Genomic DNA, 27,442 nt, shown 5'->3' with positions numbered 1-27,442 from the left:
TTGGCCTTCTTGTTCGCAAGTGCCGTCCTGGTCATTTGCGTGGAGAAGACGGCGGCGGCATTCTCCTGGAGGGTCTCTGTAAGCACGGTGAGTTCCTCACGGGAGAAGTGGACCTGCCGCTTGCGGTCGCACGCTTTCTTCGCTACTTTTCCCATTTTTCTTGGTTTCGCTAGGGTGGATGACGGGTTGGGATGTGTCTCAGGGTAGTGTTTTTAGTGGTTGTGTGGATTTTGTGGTTTTATAGGTGTACGGTGTGTTGTTTCCCTTTCCGGGCCCATGTTTTTACTTCCGTTTCCGTATATTTCCGGTCACCGTACTTTCCGGTTGGCGCTCACTGCGGTGTCCGCTAAGATGGGTGGCGGTATTGCACCTAGGGCGCCGTACGGTGGCGGTGTGGGCCGTTTTGGGGTCATTTCCGCCATCGCGGACTTTGCACTTCCGCCATGCCGTGGTGCTCGTGCCCGATGGGTCGGAATGGGCCGCACTTTGCTCCATCGTGCAATGGCGGAAACGCTATTTACGCTGTGGCGGTCCGGTCAGTCACTTTCGGCCAGGGTCGTAATGAGGGCCATTGTGTATAGGCACTATATGAATAAACAATCAATTCAATTCGATTCAGAATGGGCAATTCTCAAAAGGGGGGACTGCTTATCCTCCAGGATATAGCCCACAAGGAAGGGGCGGGTTTGCTCAAGATCAGACAGTGTATCAAGCACAAGTGCTAGAAATGCAACAGGCTTTATAACCACAACAAGCACCATTGAATTCGCCACTGTGGCAATCACAGCGCACAGACCCATGCAGATACAACACAGTGCAGATACGGGACAGTTATTGACTCCTGGGGTAGGGGGTGTCACTATTGTGGGAGGAAGTACTTTCACAGGTACGGGAATAAGCATGCACCCACAATAGGGCAGCTCACAGGGTGACTTGATGTGTTCAGTACACCAAATCCTCAAGAGGAACCAAGGGTTGATGTTACCATAGGAGGCAAATCTTTTTCTTTTTTACTAGACACTGGAGCAACTTGCTCATGTATACGTCAGGGGAAGTTTTCATTATCAGGAAATGCCATGAATGCTCAAGGGTTCTCTGGAGCTACAAGTAGAGTTTCTTTTACTGATGAATTACCATTCTCTATAGGAGAGTGTGATATGTCTGTGCCTCTATTATATTCAAGCCAGACACCAGTTAATAATCTGGGCAGAGATTTAATGACAAAGTGAAATATGACAATTTCCTTAACTGATGAGGGAATAGTGTGTTCCACTCCAGGGATACATTATTTAAACGTGGCTGAGTTTATTATGGCATTTACAGGGCAGATAGCTCTGCGAGGAGTGCCATTAGACCCCAAAGTTTTTCTTTATGGGGTACTCATTTTGTTAACATGGTTACCTGGCTTAGTGGGAAAGATTATGAGAATACCTGTGAATTTGTGTTCAGGCCACAGATATCTATGGATGAAGAAAGGGGGAGAGATTTTTTCATTACAGTTGCAGGCCGCCATAGTCCAAGGGGAATTAGCCAAGCTTGAAGGATTTGATGATGAAGGCAGGCCATGGAGAACAGTAATTGCCATTGGGGAAGGGTATAGATTGACTGACGTCACAGATAAAGATATATTTAGGGATGATCCATTAGATGATGAACAGTATTCGAGATGAGTATTACATATTGTGTTGAATAGCAAGAAGGGAGATCCCACAGCGAATGGTGATTGTGTGCAGTGTGCCACATTTTTTGATCAGGCCTATTGAGGGGGGTGGGATAAGTTAAGATTAAGCTGAAACTAGGAGCAATTTTACCTCGAGCAAGGCAGTATCAAATGTCTCGAGAAGCAGATGAGGGCATTTTTAAGACTATATCGGCAATGATGGAGCAAGGCATTTTGATGATGTCACAATCACAGTGTAATACTGCTGTGTAGCCTGTGAAAAAAATCAAAGGGGGGGTTGTGGCATTTAATTCAGGAGCTGAGGCCGATTAACCAGATTGTAGAGGCAGAGTTTCCTGTATTTCTGAATCCTGTGATGATTTTATGAGGTATTCCTACAGAGACACAATATTTCACAGTGATTGAATTGAACATTTTGTTTTTCTCAATCCCGTTGCAGAAGGACTCTCAAGGCCTCACATCATTTACATTCTGACAGATTAAGCTGAAGAGTACTCATTTCCCACAGGGGTACCCCCAAGTCCCCATCAATCTTTAATAGGGGCCTGCAGATGGACCTAAGCAATATTGATTTGCCAAGCATTGTGCTGCAGTACGTAGATGATATTTATTTTGTAGCACAGCAGAAGATCAGTATAGGCAAGATTCAATTTGATTGATGACTATCTTGGCAGACAAAGATTACAAGTTAGATAAGGAGAAACTACTATATTGCCAGGAAGTGGTGTGGTACATGGGTCAGTTGATTTCACATGGGGGGAAAATGGTTACACCTGAAAGAGCTGAGGCGATTATGAAAACATCAAAACCGCACACCATAAAGCAAATGCAGCAGTTTTTGGAATTGTGTAATTATGTTAGAGAGTGGGTATTTGATTATAGTTCATATACAAGACTTCCTTTGCAGGCTTTAAAGAAAGCCCAAGTGAATAATGAGAAAATAGAATGGACACAGGAAATGGAGGAATGGTTTGAGGAGTTGAAAAAAGCAATATGTACAGCTCCAGTTTTAGGAATTCCCAATTATTCTGACGTGTTCTTTTTGTTCTCGCACACAAATGAAACAGTTATGACAGCAGTGCTTACACAGAGAGCCACACTTGGGTATAAACCTTTGGCATATTATAGTGGGATTTTAGATACAGTTATGAGAGGACACTTTCCTTGCGAACAATCGCTGGCAGCAGCTGCGTTTGCTATTGAGAAGTCTGCAAGCATTGTGATGGGCTGTTCCATGACTTTATTGGTTGAACATGCTTTGTTTGCTATTTTGGAGAAACCTAAGGATACAAGGACGTCTCAGAGGGATTCTGAATATGAGGTAGTTATATCGAATCCACCAATTAAAATAGTCAAGTGTAAAATAGTGAACCCTGCCACGTTTGTAACTGAACCTGTGACAGAGGACAAGCAGGTGCATGATTGCTCGATTTATGAGGAGTTTTATGATGAAATCCAGAGAGTAAAGGAGAATGCTCTGGCAGGGGGAGGTTCTCTTTATTGGCGAGTCTTTGTAAATTGATCATACTGATGGAGAAAGGCATTCAGGTTCAGTTGTGGTAAGGCATGGAGCTAATAGGGAATTTGAAGTGGTAGCAAGTGCGAGACTACCGTCTCATTTTTTGGTACAAGCTGCCGAACTGGTGGTGCTTATTGTCACGCTCGAGAATCACGCAGGGCAGGAAGTGACAGTGTACAGGGACTCCGCCTATTTGACATCAACCATACACACAGGGTTAGCACATTGGAAAAGGAGGGGCTACCTCTGAGTGAACAGCACTCCAGTGGAACACTCTGCATTATTGGACAGCCTTATTAAGGCACTACAACTCCCCGTAGCCATTGCAATAGTTAAATGCAGAGCACATACTAAGAGAACTCACTTTATTTGACATGGAAACCAAGCAGCAGACGAAAAGGCCAAAAGGGTTGCATATTCACTAGATATTTTTCATTTTGATACTCCTGATGTGAAAGAAAAAATTGATGAAGGATTAAATCATTTGTCTAGAACGCAATTGATGGAAGTTCAAGGTAGTGCTCCACAGGAAGAAAAGGAGCTGTGGAAACAGAGGCGGTTTTCTTTCTCCCACTTTGAATCATTGTGGCGACAGGACAGCACTGGTAAAGCGATGATGCCTGTAGCCTTATTAAGGGTAGCGTTAGAACAGTTGCACTACCCAGTGCATGTAACTAGGGAGAGTCTCGCTGCAGCTATTGCAGTAGACTGGTTTGTACCGAACCTGTTAGAACACGTTGCATTTTATGTAGTAAATTGCAGCGTATGTCTAATGTTTACTGGTGGGCACACATTGCGAACAATTAGAGGAGTGATTCCTCGACCGAATGGTCCTTTTCAGAATTTACATATTTACTATGTTGATATGCTGCAAGTGGATATTGGTATATGATAGTGGTGGTGTGTCCCTTTTCGAGATGGATTGAAGCTGGTCCATGTACACACCCTGATGCCACTTGCACTGCAAAGTTTTCGGTTCGAGAAGTATTTCCTAGATGGGGAGTATGTGAGGTGCTAAGATCCGACAATGGGCCCCATTTTGTCAATGAAGTGTTTGAGCAAATTAGTCTATTGCTTACTATTAAACATACGTTTTCCCCTGCGTATCACCTGCAAGCGAACAGGGTATGCGAGAGACTCAATGGCATTCTCAAAGAGAGAATCGCCAAGTTGAAATTAACACTAAAGAAGGGGTGGCTGTATTGCCTGCCCCTTGCATTATATGCATTGAGAAATCAGCCCAGGCTGGACCACCACCTCACACCTGATGAATTAGTAACAGGGAGGCGAATGAGAATGCCTCTGACTCCTCCATCAAGGACTAGGAGTGATGCCCAGACAACTGCAGAATTCTTAGGAAATGAGTTACATGCGTATTTAACAGGTATGAACGATAGTATCTCTGGCATTTCAGATCAACTCAGGAATAAGGGGTGTCGGTCTCAGGACACAGATGAAGACCATTCAGCAACCAAATCTGGACAACTTTTACCAGTACCAAAACTATTTAATGGAGATCTCATGCTAATTTGCAACTTCACTAGCAAGTGGCATGAGCCTTGTTTTAGTGGTCCTTTTATCGTGGAGAATGTTGCCCCATCTGCAGTAAAAGTTCAAGGAAGACATGCCGGGATACATCTTAACGATGGGAAGCCATATGCTGGTGAGAGCGGAACACCCCCACCCGATTTGGAAGCTAGTCAAGATGAAGTAGTTCAGTGCGTGCAGTCTCGATTGAAGACGAGGAAGAAGGACACACAGATTGTGGAATAAATAAATCCAAGTGTGCATTTGGACTGTGGATCCCTTGGGCACTGCTTATAGATATTTTAGCAGGTAGTGAGAAAGTTACTGTTCTTGAGCCACAGGAATTCGTTGAAATTGGCCCTTAGAAAGTGCTGATATGAATGAAAAATGTCTGATCTGGAATTCCTTTTTGATGATTGGAAAAGGGAGCAGTTCCCAGATTCATTTCTCACTGAGTTTCTCTTTGGACGCATCAATGGTCCTGTCTGGTGATGATGCCCATAGACTACTTATTATGGTCTTTTATCACCTGATTCAAGTTCATCCTTATCTTGTTTGGCGTAACACCAACACTTATGTGTTTCTACAAGATCCTATGAATTGTCCTACAATCAGTCGGTTACTTGTGGAGATAATCGAGCAGATTCGGCAGCTATCTGAGCATTTAATGAGGCGACCTGATTAAACAGTTTTTTTCCTTCCTTAAAAAATATGTACACAGGCACAATGAGATTTATTGAGCATAATGCGGTTCCAGAAAATTAGCAAACTCAAGACGTGCGGAGAGACATCAATGGTGGGGCTTTATGTATTGGTGCATAATTTATATATGCACAGCATCTGTTATTGTTTTTCTATTCTTGCTGATCCATGCTGCATATCTTGTTGGTTCCAAAAGGATAGACGTCCCTTTGATTCTCCCCAATCCAGTGACCTATGGCGAGTTAGAGGTTGTAACGAAGCCAAGACCATATGTGATTATCCCTACACCAGTGACACATGTAAGGTCATCTATTTCACTGACAAGTGTTCCTATGATTCCCCCTGTATAGTGATGTATTCAATGAGATGCTTATAAGAGTTTACCTGGCAAGAAAAAGGCCTAAGAGAAGTTCAAGAGAGTGTGATTATGAGTTAAATGATTATTTAGATAGTACAGAACATTTGGGGAACAACATGTGGCATCAACACATGAAGGAGAAAGGAAAGAGAACCTTTGAGGAGGATTGCTATGGTGTGCTCTCCTACCTTATGCTATGGGAAAGTCTAAAATATTCATAGCTATAGAGATAGATGTCCAAACAGCCCATTGCTTAACTCACCTTGCACTCTGCCATACAAGAGGTCAATTCTCGGGTCGGTCTGGGCAACTGAATGGACAGCACCAGAAGACGATGACTATGTTCAAGACAAAGATAAGAGCAAGAGCACACAACAGAGACCGTGCAATAAGATATGAACAGCCAGGCACAAAAGGAGCAAGAATCCGATGGGAGATAAATAGAAAGCTCAATTGCAAAGGAAAGACTGATGAAGAGATACGAAGATGCAAGGAAAGAGGACAGATGCAGATCTGGGGAACAGTACTTGCTCCAGGTGGCAGGGAAGAAGGCATAGTCTTATGCAGAGCTTTGGCAGCAACTGGAAAATATAAACCAGTTATAGATCGAGTGGAAAAAGGATGCAAACCTCTCTGGTGGAAATTACTGACATGGGTCAGTTTTTACTGTTATTTTTATTCTTGGGATTCAGACGATGCCAAGTGGTTACAAATAACCAGATGGGAGCTTTTGCAGACGATCAATACTACCATAAAGGTATTCAATGCTATCATGGAAGAGCTGAGAGCCATATGACTTATCACTCTTCAGAACAGATGTGTCTTAGACATGATTATAGCTATGGACGGAGGTGTTTGTGCTAAAATCAGAGAATCATGTTGCACATTCATACCTTCTCATGATGACGAGAATGGCACCTTGACAGAGGCCAGAACGATGTTGACAAACGTGCATGTCAAGATGGAAGATGAAGTGGAAGACATTGCTGATGACAGCTGGTTTGCGTCAATCTTCTCATGGGTTCCACAATGGATGGCAAACATTTTTGAGTTCCTTGGAGCCCTGTTAGTGATGATCATGTTTGGATTCTGTGTAGTTAGAATTATAATCGCACAGTGCAAAAAGACTGCAATGAAAGCTACAGGAATGAAAGTCATGATTGATGTTGAAGCTGGATTCAACCCAGAAGAGCTAACAGATGAAGAAATCAGAGACTATGTAAAGGCCAGTATTCACGCAACTGAGGGAACAAACTTTCTGTATCTGAGGAACCACAAGAAGTATGTGGGAAGATGGATTTATTGCAGTCCCAATGGACAGTGCAGTCTTATGACCTGGAATATTGATGAGCATGTAAAGTCAGCAGGATGCCTGAAAGGAGTAATAAAGATATGGGGCCTCATTCCGAGATTGGAGGTAGTCATGGCACTATTTGCGCCATGACTGCCTCCAATAACGGGTCCGGCACCGGTATGGTTCAATGGGGACTTACCGGTGTAGTCCGACCTTTGCGGGACCGGTAAGTCCCCAATGAAAAAGCCATTCCCCATTCCCATTAGAGCCCCAATAGGGCTCAATGGGAATGGGGAAGGCGCTAATAACTGTACCGCAAATTGCGGTACCATTATCAGCTGTGAAGTCCCTTTACGGGTCCCGTCCTTTACACCTGGTCAGACCAGGCGTCAAAGGAGGGTAAGGGAACTCGTAGTAGGGTGGTAAGGGATTACCAGCACCGGTCTCCTTACCGGTGCCCGGTATCCCTTACCGCCCTACTCGGAATGAGGACCATGGACTCCAAAGAAACATTTCTTCAGACGAGGATGTCTAGATGTGAAGACTGATGCGAGAGTGGTCAATTAATTGCCCAGAGGGGGGAGCGTAGAGGAGGAGCCAAGTACCTCTACCACAAGTTCAGCCCCTATTTTGCTTATATGTTGGCAACCGGACATTACGACATGTGCAATACCAGTGAGAATGCCAATACCGTGAAAAGTCCTTGAAACAAGGTATCCATTGAGAAAACCCTATAGGTATCCACAAAGAAATTATGACCTTTTAAAGGAAGTTCGGAAGAAGTGTGAAAATGAATGAAAGAAAGAACTGGTGTTGTCACATGAAGTAGAGGTGACCCACACAGAAGAGATATAAATGAAGTAAGAATATAGACCTTATAGAACCTGATGACGAAGTAATGAAGTATGCAACATTTCGGGAGCAAAATGAAGATTGCACATGCGGAGAAGCAACAGAATAAATGCATAACCATTTTACAATTGTACAGATGCAGTAACACAAGTAGACATAGTAGTCATTAGGCTGGCTACGTAGTGAATAGATTGCGGCGCTGTGCCAATGTATATACATAGGAATATATAGAATCTGGATGTTCCACAACGCACTTCAGTAAACTTGGGCCCCGTGAATGAAAGGGTTGGAAGTGTGGCGCTGCAGAATAATATCTGATGGTGGAGGAAGATTTGAGAAAGGCTTGCCTGGCCCAGTGTCAAGAGTCAGGGCTGACGAGAGCCTTGCCGAGTACTCAAGGAGATACAAAAATGGGAGAAGCAGGCTCAGCTCCTGTTTGAGGTGTAATGAAAACCATTAAGGGTTCCAAGATTTCTTCATTTATACAACAAGAGCTTGAAAATGTGGTCTCCAGTCATATGGTCAGATGAGAATAAACTTTGTGGCGAGCTACACAGAGACCAGAAGATAAGACAATGCTTCACTCCCTTTTATTCTCAGGCGCAGTGAGCCTCTGCAAGGCCAAGTTCAAAGGTATTAATTGAATGGCAGACTGCAGGAGTGCTGATGGATGTTGGTCTAATTGCGTGGGGAGGCATGACCAGGCCAAACCCCCAAGCACCTGGAGTACCAGTTGGGTGCTGCTAGCGAGTGCAATCTTGCAGAAGGGTACAAGCGTTCCAACCAATTATAGAGGACCACATATAAAGGAGCCCTATAAATTGAGTAGCCAACAGTATGTCGTATATTTTCATGACACAGAAGATGACTTGCACTTGGGATGGGCTTAGTTGCCTACCTGACCTTTGAGATCCAATCACGTCCTTGTATCCGATAGAAAGTATATGTTGATGCTCCCCGTTCACCAACCACAAACCCCCGTAGGCTTTTCTTATTTGCCACATAGTGGGATGTCAATGATGATGAGTTTTTACTATAAATGTGTGTTTTTTCATGTAACACGTTGAGTGAGAGAAATCGAGCGTACGTCCGTTGATGTCTGTTGTACTCCCTGTTTTAAAGAACAAGTTACTTATCTTACCTGGTAACGTTCTTTCGATAGGATGTTCCTCCGACATATTCCACATCTATGACAGTAATGACCACAGCTGTGCTGCTTCAGAAAATGTTTTCGGCGTGGGCGTCCCACGTCAATGACGTCGATACGCTTTACCTCGAGGGCCTCCGTCGAGGGTCGACGTCACCGGATGTTACATCTAGGACTCACGACGCCCGTAGCCTCAGTTGTAGTTTTTCCCCAGAACGTGTGGCACCAATCTCCTGCCAGTATGACTGCAGAAAGCCTTGCGGAAACGTAAGCTGCAATCGCATAAGAAATTCTGTAGAGGGGCAGGCTGGGAGGGTTCGATGTGGAATACGTCGGAGGAACATCCCATCGAAAGAACATTACCAGGTAAGATAAGTAACTTGCTCTTCGAGGGGATTGTGTCCTCCGACGTATTCGACATCTATGACAGACTCCCAAAGCAGTACCAACATACGGAGGTGGGAAAAGAAATTACAAATTTAGAATTTTAGAATGCCCAATCAAATTGCTGAATACAGGACTGCCTTACCAAAGGCCAAATCCTGCCCATGGATGGTGTCCAAGGAATAGTGTCTCACAAAAGTATGGACAGAGGCCCATGTGGCTGCTTCGCAAATATTGCGAATCGGAACACCCCTCTGTAGGGCAGTGGAGCCAGCCCCACCCCTAGTAGAGTGAGCCTGTAAGCCTACTGGAGAGTCCTTTCCCGCAAAACGGTAACACTCAGAGATCGTCAAAATGATCCATCTGGACAAGGTCTGCTTGGAAACAGCCTGACCTAAACGCCTTCCAGCATAACCAACAAAGAGCTGATCATCCACTCTGACCCAGGACATCCGTGAGAGATAGAAACTCAAAGCTCTCCTAGGATCCAACCTATGGAGCCTCTTTTCTTCCTTGTCAGGAATTGGAGGAGGATAAAATGCCGGAAGAATTACCTTCTGGCTCAAGTGGAATTCCGACACAACCTTTGGAAGAAAAGAAGGCCGCATCCTAAGGACAACCCTGTCCTTATGGAACACAGTGAAGGGTGGTTTGGTGGAAAGTGCCTGCAACTCGTCGCAACGGACAAGAATGTAAGGGCTCAAACAGAGCTCCCATTAGGAGCTTTAAAATCAAATTCAAATTCCATCCCGGGCACCTGGAAAGGCGCTGGTTGAAACACATTAGTTAGCCCTTTTAGAAACTGAGAGATCAAAGGGATCTTAAAATAAGAACATTCCTCAGACGAGCGCTCAAATATGGATAGCGCCGCCAGGTAACCCTTAATGGTACCCACTTGCAGGCCCTTGTGATCTAAAGAAAGCAAAACCAAACGAATGGAACATTGGAAAAGATCCACATTCTGTACCCTGCACCAGTCGCAGAACTTTCTCCAATGGCAACGGTACAGAGTTTTTGTTGCGGGCTTTCTGGCCGAAAGCAACACCTCCATCACGTCTTCCGGGAGGTCAAAATCCTTATACTTCAACCTTTCAGATACCAAGCGTGAAGGCTGAGGGACTTGATCTCTGGATTGAGAACCCGACCCCCCTCCCGTGAGAGCAGATCGTCTCGGTAGGGAAGACGTCGTGGAGGGCAGATGGACATGTCGAGAAGGTCTGGGTAGCACGCTCTCCTGGCCCATGCCAGAGCAATGAGGATCATCCAGGAACCGAACCTCCGCAACCCCTGAGGAATGATGGGGACTGGAGGGAAGGCATACAGCAGTGGGAAGGACCACTCCACTACAAATGCGTCCCCTAAGGCTCCTCTTGGAGGAAATTCCCACGAGCAGAATCTTTCGCACTTACGGTTGACACTGGTGGCAAAGAGATCCACTTGCGGGGTTCCCCAAAGGGCGAAGAGCTCCAACAGAACTTCCTGAGCCAGCTCCCACTCGTGAGAGACCTTGCTTTGCCTGCTCAGAGGGTCCACCGCCGTGTTTTAGTCTCCGGCCAGATGAACTGCTGAGATCGAAATGTCCTGCTGACTGGCCCAGAACCAGAGCTGCATCGCCTCCTTGTACAACGGGAGTGACCCTGCTCCCCTTTTTGTTGAGGTAGTGCATGGCCACTGTATTGTCCGTCATAATCAGGAAATGTTTTCCCCGCACAGGCAGCAGAACAGCCTTCAGGGCTAGCCTGACAGCCCGCAGCTCTAACAGATTGATGTGGAGTCTGAACTCCGACAGAGACCAACGGCTGCTGGTTGTCAGCTCGTTGGCATGAGCTCCCCAACCCGTGAGGGATGCGTCTGTCACGATCGTTACCTCCGGCCACAGTTGCCAAAATGGAGCACCCTTCATCAAATTGCCTTTGATGGCCCACCACAGAAGATCCTGTGCGACCGAGGGCGGAATATGAACGGGATCCGACATCCTGCCCAAGAACTGCGACCACTGCATCTTGAGAGCCCACTGCAGAGATCTCATCCGCAGCCTGGCCTCTGGCACCAGGCACATGCAGGATGACATGAGGCCGAGCAACCTCAAGAACTCGAACGCCGGGAGACTCTGGGCACGTTAAAACTTGTCCACCATCTGCAGTATGTGATGAGCCCTCAACTGGGGAGGCGAACACAGCCCCAGGGATGTGTCGAGCACTGCTCCGATGTACTGGAGCTGCTGGGTAGGTGTCAAATGGGACTTCTTTAAATTGAGGGAGAAGCCCCGCTTGTGAAGGGAGTGGCAGGTAACGAACAGATGATCCTGGACTTGCTCCGGAGAACCCGCCCTGATCAACCAATCGTCCAGGTAGGGGCATACTTGAATCCCCCCTTTCCTGAGATACGCTGCCACCACCACTATCAGCTTGGTGAAGACCCTCAGGGCGGAGGTCAATCCAAACGGCAGGACCCGAAACTGAAAATGAGAGTCACCAACCACGAACCTCAGGTATTTCCTGTGCTTTGGATGAATCGGCACATTAAAGTAAGCATCCTTGAGGTCTAGAGACACCGATCAATCTTGCAGTTGAAGGGCCTGGAGGACTTGAGAAAGAGTAACCATTTTGAACTTGTCCTTCCTGAGGAGCTTGTTCAGCCTACGCAAGTCCATGATGGGTCTCAAGCCCCCGTCCTTTTTTGGGATCAAAAAATAAGGGGAATACCATCCCTTGTTCCTCTCTGCTACATGCACCAGTTCTATGGCGCCTTTCACCAGCAGGGATGGGATTTCCTGTGCAAGGAGCGGATCCGGACGCTTCAAAGAGAGCTTCCCCAGTGGATTGTCGTGAGGCCTCTGCGAAAAGGGGAGGCAGTAGCCGTGGGTTATGGTCTCCAGAACCCACAAAACTGAAGTAATGGCACGCCATTCTCCAAGATGCTGCGCCAGTCTGCCCCCAACCGGCGAACCATGGAACATGGCCTCATGACTGAGCGGTGTCATGACCCACAGGACATGCCCCTTTTGGTCTTCCTGATCCTTATCGCAACGGGCCTTGCATTCCCTGACACTCCCAACATGGCCGTCCAGCGTGACACGCCTTCCGCGGTCTATACGTTGGAGGTCAAATATTCTACTAATAAACTGCACCCCTGCGGCTCTGCGCGTCTCAATGCTATTGCCAAGTAGCGATCAAACGTGTGCTCTGTAGTTCGCAGTATTGCTTTCCCGGTTCCTAGCTTTTCTACTTCCATTCCTTGCCCCTTTCCCTTTTCCTCTTGCTTCCTGGACTCGTGCGCCATTAGCACATCTTCTTCGTTTCCTGGATCCCCGGATTGCTGAATCCCGGAATCTATATTATCCTGGCCTGCTCCCACGTCCGTGAAACAAGTTCAATCCTTCCTGGGGCTTGCCAATTTCTACCAGAAGTTTATACCCACCTTCTCTGAGATTGTTCAACCGATTGTTGCTCTCCTGAAGAAAGACACCCCTTTTGTCAGGTCTATTCTGCAAGATAAGGCATTCCAACTCTTGAAGACAAGATTTACTCAAGCTCCCATTTCTGGCCCCACCCGACAATGATCGACCATTCCTTGTGGAAACAGATGCCTCTAACTACGTCATTGGAGTGGTGTTGAAGCAAAATTAGATAAACTAGAACACCCCATCGCTTACCTTTCACGAACCCTGACTCCCAGTGAGACACACTACTCCGTCCTGGAAAAATAACTTTTAGCCAGCCGCCAAGCCTTTACTGAGTGGCGATATCTACTCCTGGGAGCAAGATATCCAGTCCAGGTCCGCACGGACCACCGAAATCTTCAAATTCTACAGTCATTAGAGTGCCGGAACAGTCGTCAGGCTCGTTGGGCCTTCTTCTTTGCCCAGTACCAGTTCCACATCACTCATGTTCCTGGATCACAAAACTTGATTGCTGACGCCTTATTTCGACGGCCTGACTACGAAACTACCGAAGATAAGGCCTATCCTAAGATGTTTCCCACACGATTTTTGTAGCCCAAGCAGTCAACCTCCTGGAAGAAATCAGAGTACAAACCCAATCCTCTGAACTCTGGAAGAATATTTCAAGAAAGAATCAATGGAACCTGAGAGTCAAGGAAGTATATTTGTTCAAGGACAACGCTCTGCTCATTCCTACACAAAAATTACAACAAAGAATAATAAGCCTCTGTCATGATACCCTTCACACCGGACATCGTGGCATCACCAACACCGTCCACCTCATACAAAGACAATTTTGGTGGCCTAAAATGAAGACTGACCTACAACTATACGTCCGAGCCTGTGCAATCTGTAGTCAGAATAAACATGACAAGAAGAGGCCGGCGGGTCTTCTGCTACAACCCGCACTGCCAACAAGGCCATGGGAATTTATCGCTACAGACCTCATTGTGGAATTACCGCCTTCCAGAGGGTATACCACCATCATGGTCCCCATTGACTTGTTCACTCATATGGCTCATTTCACACCGCTCAATAAGCTCCCATCCTCATCTGAACTGGATGGAATCTTCCTGGAGCACATATTCCGCCTTCATGGACTTCCTTCCAAGATAATTTCCGATCGAGGACCTCAATACGTCTCACAATTCTGGAAACACCTGTCAAATATTAGGAATCCAACGCTCTCTTTCATCAGGTTATCACCCTCAAACCAACGGGTCCACAGAACGGGCTAATCAGACTCTGGAACAATATCTTCGATGTTTTGCTACTAAGGTTCAGGATGACTGGTCGCTCCTGATACCCGTGGCTGAATTTGCCTATAACAATTCTGATCATTCAGCAGTTAAGACCAGTCCCTTTTATTGCAGCCAAGGATTCCATCCATCAGTTCTGCCCTCTGTTCTTCCACAACCCACACCGGTACCTACTGTCAACTCCTGGATTGAAACACTCATCAACATACATAAGGAGACCAAAGAGCACTTAGAGAAGGCCAGAACACAGACCAAGAGATATGCGGATTCCAAAAGAAGACCGGGGCCTTCTTATTCAGTTGGAGATCAAGTCTGGTTGTCCTCGAAATTACTACCCCGACATCTACGGCCGAACAAATTGGCCCCCCGGTATTATGGTCCGTTTTCCATCAAGGAAATTATAAACCCAGTCTGGTTTATAGACATAATTTTGAAATCAAAAATTTCGAAAGTCAAAAAGTCGAAAAAAAATGTCGAAAAAAATAATGTTGAATTAATTTTTAATGACGTTTTTTTTTCGAAATGGGGGGCGTTCCCTCCAACCCCCCTTTATTTGTTTTTTTTGTTTTTACCTATTTTTTTCATATAAACTAGAGCCAAAAAAAAATCGAAAAAAAAAAATAATTTGACATTTTTATTTTCGACATTTTTGATTCGACTTTTTTGACATTCGAAATGTTTTATTCGATATTATGACTGGACACCACCCAGTCTCATACCGGCTCAAGTTACCAGAATCCTGAAAAAAGATTGACCCAGTTTTTCACACCTCCTTATTAAAACCTTACATTCAATCCTCCCAGATATCCTGCAGACCCACTTCTGTGGTGGTGGACAATCAACTGGAATATGAAGTGTCCCGGAAATGCGACTCCAGGTATAAACGGGGTCAGCTTCAATATCTGGTTGAATGGAAAGGATATCCCCCCAGTGAAAGAACTTGGGAACCACTTTCTAATCTGAATACCCCTCGACAGCTCAGAAGATACCACCTCATACACCCAGGCAAACCTGGAGGAACAGGTTTTCGGAGGAGGCATGCTGTCATGACCCACAGGACGCGCCCCTTTTGGTCTTCCTGGTCCTTATCGCAACGGGCCTTGCATTTCCTGACACTCCCAGCATGGCCGTCCAGCGTGACACGCCTTCCGCGGTCTATACGTTGGATGTAACGTATTCTACTAATAGACCGCACCCCCGCGGCTCCGCGTGTCTCAATGCTATTGCCAAGTAGCGATCAGACTTGTGCTCTGTAGTTCACAGTATTGCTTTCCCGGTTCCTAGCTTTTGTACTTCCATTCCTTGCGCCTTTCCCTTTTCCTCTTGCTTCCTGGACTCATGCACCATTAGCACATCTTCTTCGTTTCCCGAATCCCCGGATTGCTGCATCCCGGAATCTTAAATGCACGTTGGAGTTGGAAGAGACTCACTCAGCCTATTTCAAGTCCAGGTCTGTCCGCAAGAAGACACCGCCCACGGAGTCCAGAAAGGATCGGTCTCAGGTGAGAAGGGGGGAACTCTGTGACAAGCTGACGCGGCTGCGGCAGTGCCTGAGGGCAAAGAGGCAACTGCCCAAGCGGCTTTGGCACCTCGAGTACCTTGCTTTCCACCTCTGGTAGTGGCCCCTTTGACTGGCAGCTCCTCTCGATCTACCAAAGGAAGAGTAATACCGAAAGGAACCACCCCTCCATTGCTGTCCCCTAGGACGAAAAGGCAGAGGTTGACGTACTGCAGCGCTCAAAGACTTTGCTGCAGCTTTGGAGGTCTGCCACCTCTCAAGGCTCTCATCAGCCTTGCTGCCAAAAAGATGGACACCATCAAAGGGCATGTTGAGAAGCCGGGATTGCACATCAGGAGCAAACCCCGACTTCCGCAACCACGCAAACCTGTGTATCACGGTGCTCGCAGCCATGGACCGGCTGACACAGTCTGCCATGTCCAGACCCGACTGAACGGATTCACACATGGCATCCTTGCCGTCTTGCACGAGGGCTAGAAAACCATCCCGTTCCTCCCCTTCAGGAATATGCTCAGCAGCCAAAGATGCACAATTCCACGGAGTGTGAGTGAATCTTGCCAAGGCACAAACAGAGTTGGTTGCCTTTAAAGTCATACCCCCAGAAGAAAATACCTTCTTAGCCCAACCATCAAAGCGCTTGTCGTCCCTATCAGGAGGGATGGTAGGGTACGCAGCCTGCTTCGCTAGGGCTGTAGCCACCTTTCACCACCAAACTCTCCAGAGTGGGGTGCGTTGACAAGTAGCAGAGGTCACCACTGGCTGGACGGTATTTTTTCAGAAGTGACTTATTCACTGCCGGGAGAGTCTCCGGAGAAGTCCAAGCTGCCACCACCCTTCTTTGCAAAGCCATATGAAATGGCAACACTGGGTCAGTGGGTGGACCTTGGTCCAGGATATCCATCAGATCATCCTGAAGAAAATCAACAGATGGAGCAGACCACCCCAAGCACTCAGTCACTGTCGACATGAGACGACTATACGAGGATTCGGCATGTGTGCCAGGCTCAGGCCTGCCAAACTCAACCTCCGGAGAGGTGTCAAGACCACTGGCGTCATGTAAGGAAAGATGTAGGTCTTCCATTTGACTGTGACCAGACAACAGGTTATCAGGAACCTCAGGAGGCACAACCCTCTCCTCATCAGACCCTTCTTCCACCTCTGAAATATAATCCAAAGGTTGGAATAAATCCAATCTGGATGGAGGAGCAGAGAAGGGCTCAGAAACAGGCCTCACTGACTTACAGGGAGCCTTCCTCGGAGTTTCTGCAGCCCTCTGGGGCACCTCCGGCAAATTCTCCTCAAAAGGCATCGAGGGTGCCGATGGAATCAGCGTCGACGTCGACCGAGGCGCCGATGACTTCGACAACTGCTTCGAGGCTGGAGCCCCGAGAATGTCCTTCGACGGCCTCAGCGCCGACAACTTCTTCGAAGCCGAAAGCCTCGAGAGAGTCTCAGCGACTAATACTTGGTGGGACAAGTCACCCGCCATCTGGTGTAGTCCTCCGACGAGGACGGGGAAGGCGACCGGTGACGGCTCTTCCGAGAATGCCTGGAAGAGGCAGAGGAATGGCGGGAACCACTCAGAAACCGAGACCCCCTGGACTTACACCGACGCGGAGAGTCGCCCCTCGAGTCATCGGTGGAAAGCCCAGCAGATTTCGAATTACAGGTCTTAGAAACCCTACCTACCGATAATTTCTTCTTCTGCTCCCGCAAGGCCTTCGATGTCAGGGACTGGCAGTCATCGCAGTCGTCGGTGGCGTGGCTTTCGCTGAGGCATCAGAGGCAGACATTGTGCGGGTCCATGATGGACATTTTGGAACCGCAGTCCCGATACTTTTTGAAGCCCGACTTCGGGTAGAAGATGAAGACATCGCCATCATACAAAGTAGAAGAACCGAGCGCGCCGAGATTCCGAAGCGAAAACGTTCGCGGAAAAAACTGAACTGAGGCTACGGGCGTCATGCATCCTAGATATAACATCCGGTGACATCAACCCTCGACGGAGACCCTCGAGGGACAGCGTATCAACGTCATCGACGCAGGACACCTACGGCGAAAAAGTTTTCCGAAGCAGCACAGCTCTGGTCATTAATGTCATAGATGTGGAATACGTCGGAGGACACAATACCCTCGAAGACTTGTTATTAAAACAGCTTAGCTTTTTCAAACTTCTTGAGTCATTCTGATTATTGATGTTTGAATAAGATCTGCATCCCCATCCATCTCAGATAGTGTTACCTCATCTTAAAGGACCCCTTGTCTGGGATTACTCAGTTTTACTGGGATTAAGGCAGAGATTGTTAGAGGCACACCATGCCTGAATAGCAGATAGATCTTTAGGGATGAAAGAGGAGGAGGAGGAGGAGGCCGAGGGTAGTCTAAAAGAGAGCTATGTGTGATCTGTTTATCACCTAAAGCTAGAGGAAAAGGTAGAAATCAGGAGGGCCAAAGAGGCCAGATAGACATTGAAGAACCATGGGGAGAGGATAGAGCCCAGAGGAACACCACACGTGGAGAGAGAGGTGGTGGACAGAAAGGACCCAAGCTGAACCTGGGAAGGTCGGTCCAGAAGGAAGGAGGTCAGCCATGTCAGAGCCTGTTCCGTGGTGCCAAGGGTCTCGCGGAGACGTGTAATCAGGATGTTGTGGTTAACCATGTCAAATGCAGAGGAAAGGTCGAGGAGAATGAGGACACAGGGAGAGCTAGAGTCAGGATTTCGAGAGCAGAGCTTCACAGTTATTCAGGAGTGCAGTTTACGTGCCGTCGGCTGCTCTGAAGCCAGACTGATGGTTATGGAGACAACCAACAGATTTAGTGTGGTGGGTTAGCTGGGAGATAGCCAACTTCTCCAGGAGTTTTCCCAGGAAAGGAGTGATAGAGACCGGCGACAGTTTGCCGGAATGGAGGGGCCAGCAGAAGGTATTTTTAGTAGGGGTGCACAAGGGAGTGCTTGAGAAGAGAGGGGAAAGATCCAGTGGTGAAGGAATGATTACAGAAATCGACCAAGGCTGGAGCAAGAGAGCCAATGTTGTAGTTAATGGTTCTGGAAGAGCAGGGGGTCATCTGTTTGGATGAGACTTTCATAGACCGGATTTGTCTGGAAACGTCTTCAGGTGTTACAGGAGAGAGGCAGGAGAGAAGGGGGGTTGGCCAAGGAGGGCCTGCGAGAGGTGGAGGCAGAGGGCAGAGGCGAGTGCCGACAGGATGCCCTGGGATTTAGTGGTGAAATGAGAAACCAGAGTCGTGCAGAGGCCCTGGGTAGGTGTAGAAGAGGTAGATACTGTAGTAGGATTGGCCAGCTCCTTGCAGGTTTTGAAAAGTTTGGGTGTGTTGTTAGAGGCTGCAGACATGCAGGCATGAATGTGGACCATTTTCTTAGAGAAGATGGAGAGTCTGTGTTGCCTTTGGAGCAGGTGGTAGGCTAGTTTGTCAGAGGATGCGCCCGAAGCTCCCCACTTCCGCTCAGCTACTTTGCACTTGCGTTTCTAGCGTTTCAGAGCGCCCAGATCAGAGTCATATCAAGAATTGCACTTGATGGCAGGCTTGAAGCGAATCCTCATAACAGGGGCAATAACATCCAGAGTGTTAGAGATGGAAAGGGGAAGGTTGGAAAGGGCTGTGTCAAGAGTGGAGTCAGCTGCTGGAGTAGGTGAGGGAGAGAAAGTGGAGGCAAAGTAGGCTACAGACACTCGCTTCATATGTCGAATGTCCCCGAAAGAAGGTGGCAGTGCTGGGCAGGCCTTTGTCAAGGGAACAGGATGTTTCATGTGAGAAGAAAGAAGAACGTGGTCAGTCTAGGAGAGAGAAGTAGTGAGAGGATTGGGGGGGATATCTGAAGAGATGAGAACAGCCAAGGTGTGGCCGGCAGAATGAGTCAGACCAGAAGGTAGAATGGAGAGGGAAAGAAAGTCGCGTAGGTTGAAAAAAAGCACAGAGGAGTCTGAGGAGTCCAGGTGTATGTTGAGCCCACCAAGGAGGAGAAGCGGGGAGGTAGAGGAAAGTAGAGAGGAAGTGAGGTCAGTCCATTCAGAGAGGAAGAGGCGGACTTGGCCAGGTGGCCTGTAGATGGTGGCCAAGGTCAAAGAGAGGCCCGGAGAGATAGAGAGCCTGCAGACCAGGTAGTCAAAGGAGGAATAGGTCTGAGTAGGGATGATGGAATCAGGGATCCACTCAGGAAAGATCAGGGCCACTACAGCTCTGGGTCTGTTGGACCTGGGCTCTGAGAGGATTTTGTAGCCCTTGGAGAGGAGTGTCAAAACTCATGACAGAGCTGGCCTTGAACCATGTCTCGGTAAGACCGAGAAGATCCAGGTCCAGAATTCAAGGAGCCGGCAGATGTCAGAGGAGTGTTTGACAGCAGAGTGAGAGTTGAGGGTTGCCTCGTGGAGCAGGTTGCCACCTTTGAAAGACTTCCAGCGGGGTGGGTACAGGGGAGAGGAATACCCATCAGAAGTGGCAGAGGAGCCAGAGAGGTGGAAGGAGGAGGCGGTAGAGGAGCCAGAGCGGTAGTAGATGGCATAGGAGCCAGAGCAGTAGAAGAAAGAGGAGGCAGAGGAGCCAGAGAGGTGGTGGAAGGAATAGCAGGAGAAGGAAGGAAGTTGATGAGGCATGAGAGGTGCCTATCAAATAGTAGGAGATTGGTATGAGGGCCCTGGACCATGACAGTGCCGTTTAGATAGACATTAATGATGACTCTGGATGACTGGAAGGGGGCCAAGACGATCTCCCACCAGCTGCCACCATTAATGGGAGAAGAGGAGGAAGGAGAGAGATGTGCGACCATATGAAGGGTCCATGGGTCGGGAAAAGGAATGACAAAGTCTCTGAGAGTCTGTCTGAAGAAATCACTGACATAGGTGTCAGCGATGGGAAGGCCTGGATTGGAGACCATGGTGTCCTTCTTGAGTTTTTTCCTTCAAGTCTTAATGAGAAGAGTAGGATAGGAGATAGAAAAGCAGTTAGAGAGGATGGGGGATATTGAGAGCACTATAGTGGGTGTGATAGAGGGAAGGGAAAGGGCAGGTCAGAAGAGGAAAACCGAACGTGCTGGATGAGCGCTCTAAGAGGAAGTGTCCTAGGAGAAGGACTTGGGTAGGCAGGGCCAAGGACAGTGGGCACACTGACAGGGAGGTGACCGAACGTACTGGATGAGTGCTCCAAGAGCAACTGTTCTAGGAGAAGGACTTGGGTAGGCTAGGCCAAGGACAGTGGGCACACAGACCGGGCGGTGACCAAACATGCTGGATGAGCACTCTAAGAGGAAGTGTCCTAGGAGAAGGACTTGGGTAGGCAGGGCCAAGGACAGTGGGCACCCTGACAGGGAGGTGACCGAACGTACTGGATGAGTGCTCCAAGAGCAACTGTTCTAGGAGAAGGACTTGGGTAGGCTAGGCCAAGGACAGTGGGCACACAGACCGGGAGGTGACCAAACGTGCTGGGTGAGTGCTCTAAGAGGAACTGTCCTAGGAGAAGGACTTGGGTAGGCTGGGCCAAGGACAGTGGGCACACAGACAGGGAGGTGACCAAACATGTTGGATGAGCGCTTCAAGAGGACCTGTCCTAAGAGAAAGACTTGGGTAGGCTAGGCCAAGGACAGTGGGGTGAAGATGAAAATGCAACCTTGCTTATTGTCTTTACCTTTAAAAGATGATTACAACTCTATGTCTCTCCCAGCCATTTTATAACTCTGGATGTTGCCTCCAATGCCCCAAAAATGTAGTCCCATGCAGTTACTACTCTTACTTTGAAGTGCTTTACTGTCCTACTCCTGGCCCTAAACATGTCTTATATTCATAATACACTTGTTATAGAGTTTCACCCTGGCTAACATCTGCTCAAACCCTTGAATGTATGTATACCCAAAGGCATATCAATTTGTTTATCGTGTTGGCTCCTGCCCGCTTCTCTTTGAGTTTCCACAATATTGAAGTGCTCGTCTCTGCCATCATAATGTTTTGGATGGAGACCCTACATAATATATGTAGTCCACATATGCCATCTTGGCATCTGACTTGATACACTGGGAGGAGTTCCCGCCAGGTCCAGACTCCGTACTCTACATGAGACCTTTACTTCAACGTCTATTGATTGCCAATAAGAAATCGAAAACGTGCAAGTTGGGGTTGAGTTATATATTATCCGGGATGATATAAATATGCAAACTTTCTAGAGCAAAAATCATCACTAATAAGTATAGGCTCCAAATCTTGAAATCTTTCAAATTAACAATATAAACTTTGGATGAAGATGAATTTATAAGCTGAAATTTGAAATAGCCATGCCACTCTTTGACTATCCACCAGAAGTTAAACATTAGTTTTATGTTATGAAGTTAGTTCTTTTTAGTAATTTAACACAACATCATAGCTAACAATACCACTCAGCTTCTCTGCTTTAGGGTAATCAGGGTCTCTGAGATTTACTCTGAAATAAATACTGACAACTTCTTCATGGCTTTAGTCTCAGTAAAATTATTCCTTGGGTCTGTGGGCGTCATGTTGACATGCCCTATGCTGATTGATGTTTTTTAATTGGGCTTAACATTCACACAGTATATATACTACCGCTGTTAACTGTCAGGCTATCGCTTGATTTGGAGTAGGTGCTCCATGGCAGCATTACCAATTAAAAGTGATTACGTGTTTAAAATGACTTATTTTATGGTATTTTTCGACACACAGACCAAGCGAAAGAGACAGCAGTGTTGTAAATAGGTAGGAGAAGGACAAACAGAACACATATACAGGTATAATATTAAATTTAGGATTGATTGTATTGTAGTTGTTTTATTTACTCTCTGTTGTTTATTTTTCTATTTATAGGACTTTTTTTGTATGGAGATTGTGTAAAAATCGATTTTTCGGTTGTAACACACAAATAAAACAAATAGAAAATATTAAGCTTAGAGGCCTGCTGAAGTTCTTGCACATACGCCAATGGGGGGGGGGGCTGGATTCTTAGTGGGTAGATGAACTCAAGGAATGGTGTAGGAGAAAAGGCATTAAGTTGTTGTGGACCAAACGCTATTCATATCAAGCTGTGCTTTGGCAACACCCTTGGGCAATGGCTGTCCCAGGAGGAATTGCTTCAGTCTGTTTTATTTTGGCGAGGTTGACAATTGTCGGTGAACAAGGTGTATTTTTGTTTTCAATGCTTGGTGTCTGTGTTCCAAGTTTGCACTACACGTATTGGTCTGTGTGAAATATGTCTGACTGTGCCCCGGGTGTTTGTCTGTGCTGCATGTCTGTATACTACAGCTGTGCTACAGGTGTTTGCTGCCTGTGCTCCTCCATCTTTCTGTGCTCCAGGTAAATGTTTCTGAGAGTGAGTCCCTTTTTGTGATGTTGCCCCTTTAAGGGCTGCATGCACGCGGCAGAGTGACGTTGCACTCCGCCGCATGCAGTATAAAGGGGGCGTTCCTGCCACGCAGATCGACCCGGAGCCCGAACCGAGCAGACATGTCCGAGTGCTGTCTGTGGCGGGAGGGGGCTCACGGACACCCGTGGGGGTGAGGAAACAAGTGTAACAGTGGCGATGAAGCAGGAGTGCATACCAGACCAGCAGTGACATCAGCAGTGATTTTCTTTCATTTTCATAACATCTTCACCGTCTGATAACGCCAAAGGGGAGGATGCAGACCACGCCGTCGCGGCCATCTTGTGACCGGGCCTTGGAAGGTCGCTTCTTCATTTCTGAAGTATTTGTGGGCCATCCAGGGCCAATTTTTGGAACGCTTAGCAGCTGAAGGCTGTTTCTACCACATGATGTGGTTTTGATGAGGATTCTGCATATTTTCATTGTGTTTTCACAGAGTGTAAGGTGTATAGCCTGCTAGGCTTGTGGGATAAACTCTGGGCCCACCTGGCTCAATTTCTGGGGCTCACACCCACTTGGGTGTGTAACTACCACTGTGCATTTGGTGGTGATTCCTCCTGGTGACGGATTTTGGACACTGTCTCTGAATCAGCTGGTCAGGGGAATGGTGATACTCGTCTAGCCTGCAAGGAAGGTGGCATGAGTTGCAGCCTTTATGTGCCACTACAAAGGTGCTTGTGCGCTCAGTGCCATGGATGGTGATGGTCAAGCAGCGCCTCAACAGCAAGCAGACCAACAACAACCTCCTGCACTAGGTCAGTCTCAGGCGCAAGCTCCCGTATTACCAGGCCAACTTGCAGAGCAGCCCCCTGCATTGCCTGCTCTACCTCAAGCACAGCCTCCTGTGCCACCAGTCCAACCTCCAGCACTGCCCCCTGCAATGGCGCACAACAACCACCCGGGATAAGACCTCCAGGTGCTCTCCCACCAATGCCTGAGTTTGATATCTCAGGTGCACCTACGAGCCTGTTGCCACGGCGGAAGATGTGGATGGATAGACTGAAAATGTATTTCAGGCCCACGATGGAGACGAATCAGGACAGCAAGTTGGCCACCTTGCTGTATTGCGCTGGGCTCGCGGTGCACGAGGTATTTTTGTCTCTTCAACCACGTGATGTCTCCTATGCAGTGGCAAAAGACGCTCTCCATGACTACTTTCTCCCCCTTGCAAACGCAGACTATGAGAGGTTCCTCATGGGGGCAGCCCGCCAGAAAGATGATGAAACATTAGACACTTTCTATGGGAGGTTCAGGAGGCTGGCAGTGCCATGTGCATGGGTTGACCCACACACTATGATCAGGAACCAACTAATCCAGGGGTCTGGGAAATTGCGCAGACAGGTCCTGAGGGAGCCAGGCATCACCCTTCCACATATCCTGGAGCTGGGGCAGTGCCAGGAGGTTTCCAAATTGCGTGCGTCCCGCATGGAGGCTGGGGTACGCCCCAGAAAAACTGAAGATGTCTGTACGGTGGGCCGTGGCAGAGGAGCCAGACACTCGGGGATGAACCAACAGGACAGGGGGTCAGCCCCGGTCAACTCATGCTCCAAGTGTGGGTATGACCTAACCCACCCTGCGGAGTGCCCAACGGTGGGAAAGACCTGTGGCAGGTGCGGAGGAGCTGACCACTATGCACAAATGTGCAGAGCCACTACTCCAGTGGTGGTGCCTCGAGGCCCGGTGAGGGCGGGGTTCTTCCGGCAGCAGTGCCCATCAAATGTTGCTCAAGTTGATCAAGCAGAAGACAACCCAGCCCCGGAGGCTGAAGAGGAGGAGGAGGAAGAAAATGTCTTCTTTGTTTCCAGTGTGGGAGTGTTGAAAGCAAAAACAAGGAGACAGCATCGATGTCAAGTGCTTGTGAACGATTCCTCCATCCCCGTCCTGTTGGACACGGGTGCATCGGTGAACGTCATGGCCCGAGAGCACTATGACGCCATGGTGTGTCCACCCAACCTGACCACCCCAAGGCACGCATATTCACCTTTGGAGGCGCAGCCCCAATCCCGCTAGACGGGGCATTCATTGCTGATGTGAAACATGGTGGGTCAGCAATAAGGGCCCGGTTCTACGTGACTCCAGTCAGCAGCAACACCTTGCTGAGTTGTGCAGCGGCAGAGGCATTGGACATTGTCAGCTTCGCATATTCTGTATATGTCAGAGACATTCAGGTACTTCTGGAGAAGTATGCAGCTCTCTTCGAGGGGATTGGGCAAATGGCTGTTGAAGTTGCAAATAGATGACTCAGTTCAGCCCATAGCCCTCAAACACAGACGGGTCCCATTTCATCTCAGGGAATTGGTGAACAAGGAGTTGGACAATTTGGTCAGGCTGGACATAATTGAGAAGGTGGAGGGCCCGACACCATGGGTGTCTCCGATTGTGGTTGCCCGGAAGCCGAAACAACCTGACTCGGTTCGCATCTGTGTCGGCATGCGCCTGCCCAACAAGGCCATTAAGAGGGAGCGACACCTGATGCCCACAATTGATGACATCATCACAAAACTCCAGGGTGCCCATTTCTTCTCGAAGCTTGACCTCCATGCCGGGTATCAAGTGGTCCTGCACCCTGAATCCAGGTACATAACTTTCACCACTCATCGGGGACTCGACCAATATAAAAGACTGAGCTTCGGGGTGTCATCGGCGGCAGAGGTATTCCAAAACATCATTTGCGGGGCGCTGGCGGACCTGGATGGCGTACTAATTATCAGCAATGATATCCTCGTGTTTGCCAAGTCGGAAACGGGACACCTTGTCAAGCTGGCAAAGACTTTTGAACGCCTCCAGTCATTGGGCCTTACGCTACACCGCGATAAGTGAAAGTTCCTGAGGACTACCATTGAATTCTTTGGGTTTGCCTTCAGGGCGGGAGGTGTGTCCCCTGACCGGCGCAAGGTGAAAGACATTGTCGAGGCCGGGCCCCTGAGAATGTTTCAGAAGTTAGGAGCTTCCTGGGAATGGTCACGTACTGTGGCTGTTTCATTAAGAAACTGGCATCACGATCGGAGCCCCGCAGGACCCTCACTAAAAAGGACATGACCTGGCAGTGGGACCACCTGAGCAGGCAGCCTTTGATGACATCAAGGGAGCTCTCACGGCTGAAGACATAATGGCGTTTTTCGATCCCGCCCTACAGTCAGGGATAGTGGTGGATGCCTATCCGTTTGGCCTCGGGCAGTGCTGATGCAGATTGACACGAATGAAGAGGTCCACCCCATCCCATATGCCAGTAAAGCGCTGTTGGAGACCAAGCAACAGTACTCCCAAATTGAGCGGGAAGCACTGCCCGTGCTGTGGGGCTGTCGCCATTTCAGGCTCTATGTGCTGGGATGACCCGTGACAGTGGTTACAGATCACAAACCACTGCTGCCCATACTGGCGGAGTCATCATCCAAACCTCTGGCAAGAATAGAATGCTGGATGTTGGCCCTGCTGGAGTACAGAGTGTTGCTGGTGTACAGGCCGGGGAGTAATAATGCTACAGACTATCTCTCAAGATACCCGAGAGAGGGCACTGGCGGGGTACAGTCCACATGTGCGGATGAGGCTGATGAACATGTGCAGCTGGTGGTGGAGGCCGCTACGCCCAACTCTGCCGATAAAAGAACTAGAGCAGGGGTCGGCGGAGGATGACTGCTTCCGGATCCTCAAGGTGGCAATCCAGCAGGACTCGTGGCGTATGGTCATAGACTCTCTGGCAGCCAGAACCCAGGAGGCCAAATCAGCAGGTGAGTTAACATTCTCGGAGACTGGCCTATTGCTAAGAGGAGACTGCATTGTCATTCCGCAGAGACGGACGCAGCAGATGATCGTGCTGGCCCATCAAGGACGCCAAGGTGCAGCTAAGACCAAAGCACGCCTAAGCCAGAGGGTCTGGTTCCCTGACCTTGAGCAGAGAGTCAAGGAATTTGTGGCATCCTGCGTCTGGCGCCAGGTGGCGTCTCCTGCCCTGAGGGAGCCTGAAATTTAAACCATGCTGCGAGGGACCAAGCCGTGGGAAGTGGTCCACGCCGATTTTGGGTCCACGTCAAGGGGTACACACTTCCTGGTGGTGGTGGACGAGTGGTCCCGCTATCCGGAGGTGGAATTCATAGAATCTGTGGCCTTTGACAAAGTGGTGGTAGCGATTGAGAAGATTTTTGCCACGCATGGACTGCCCAGGGTGTTGTGCTCTGACAACAGCCCACCCTTCCAGGGTGAATGTTTCGCTGGGCTGATGAGTACAGCGTGCACCACCGCAAGGTAACCCCGCTGTGGCCAAGGGCCAATGGTCAAGGCGGAGAGGATGATGTGGACTTTCAACAAGGTGTTTCACATTGCCCAAGGAGAAGGCAAGTGCCTGGAGAGAGCACTGTACAAGTTCCTGAGGGGGTACCAAACC

This window comes from Ambystoma mexicanum, chromosome 12 (assembly GCF_040938575.1).
Source record: "Ambystoma mexicanum isolate Mex_15411 chromosome 12, UKY_AmexF1_1, whole genome shotgun sequence".
In the NCBI taxonomy this organism is placed as follows: domain Eukaryota; kingdom Metazoa; phylum Chordata; class Amphibia; order Caudata; family Ambystomatidae; genus Ambystoma; species Ambystoma mexicanum.
This window is presented reverse-complemented; position numbering follows the sequence as displayed.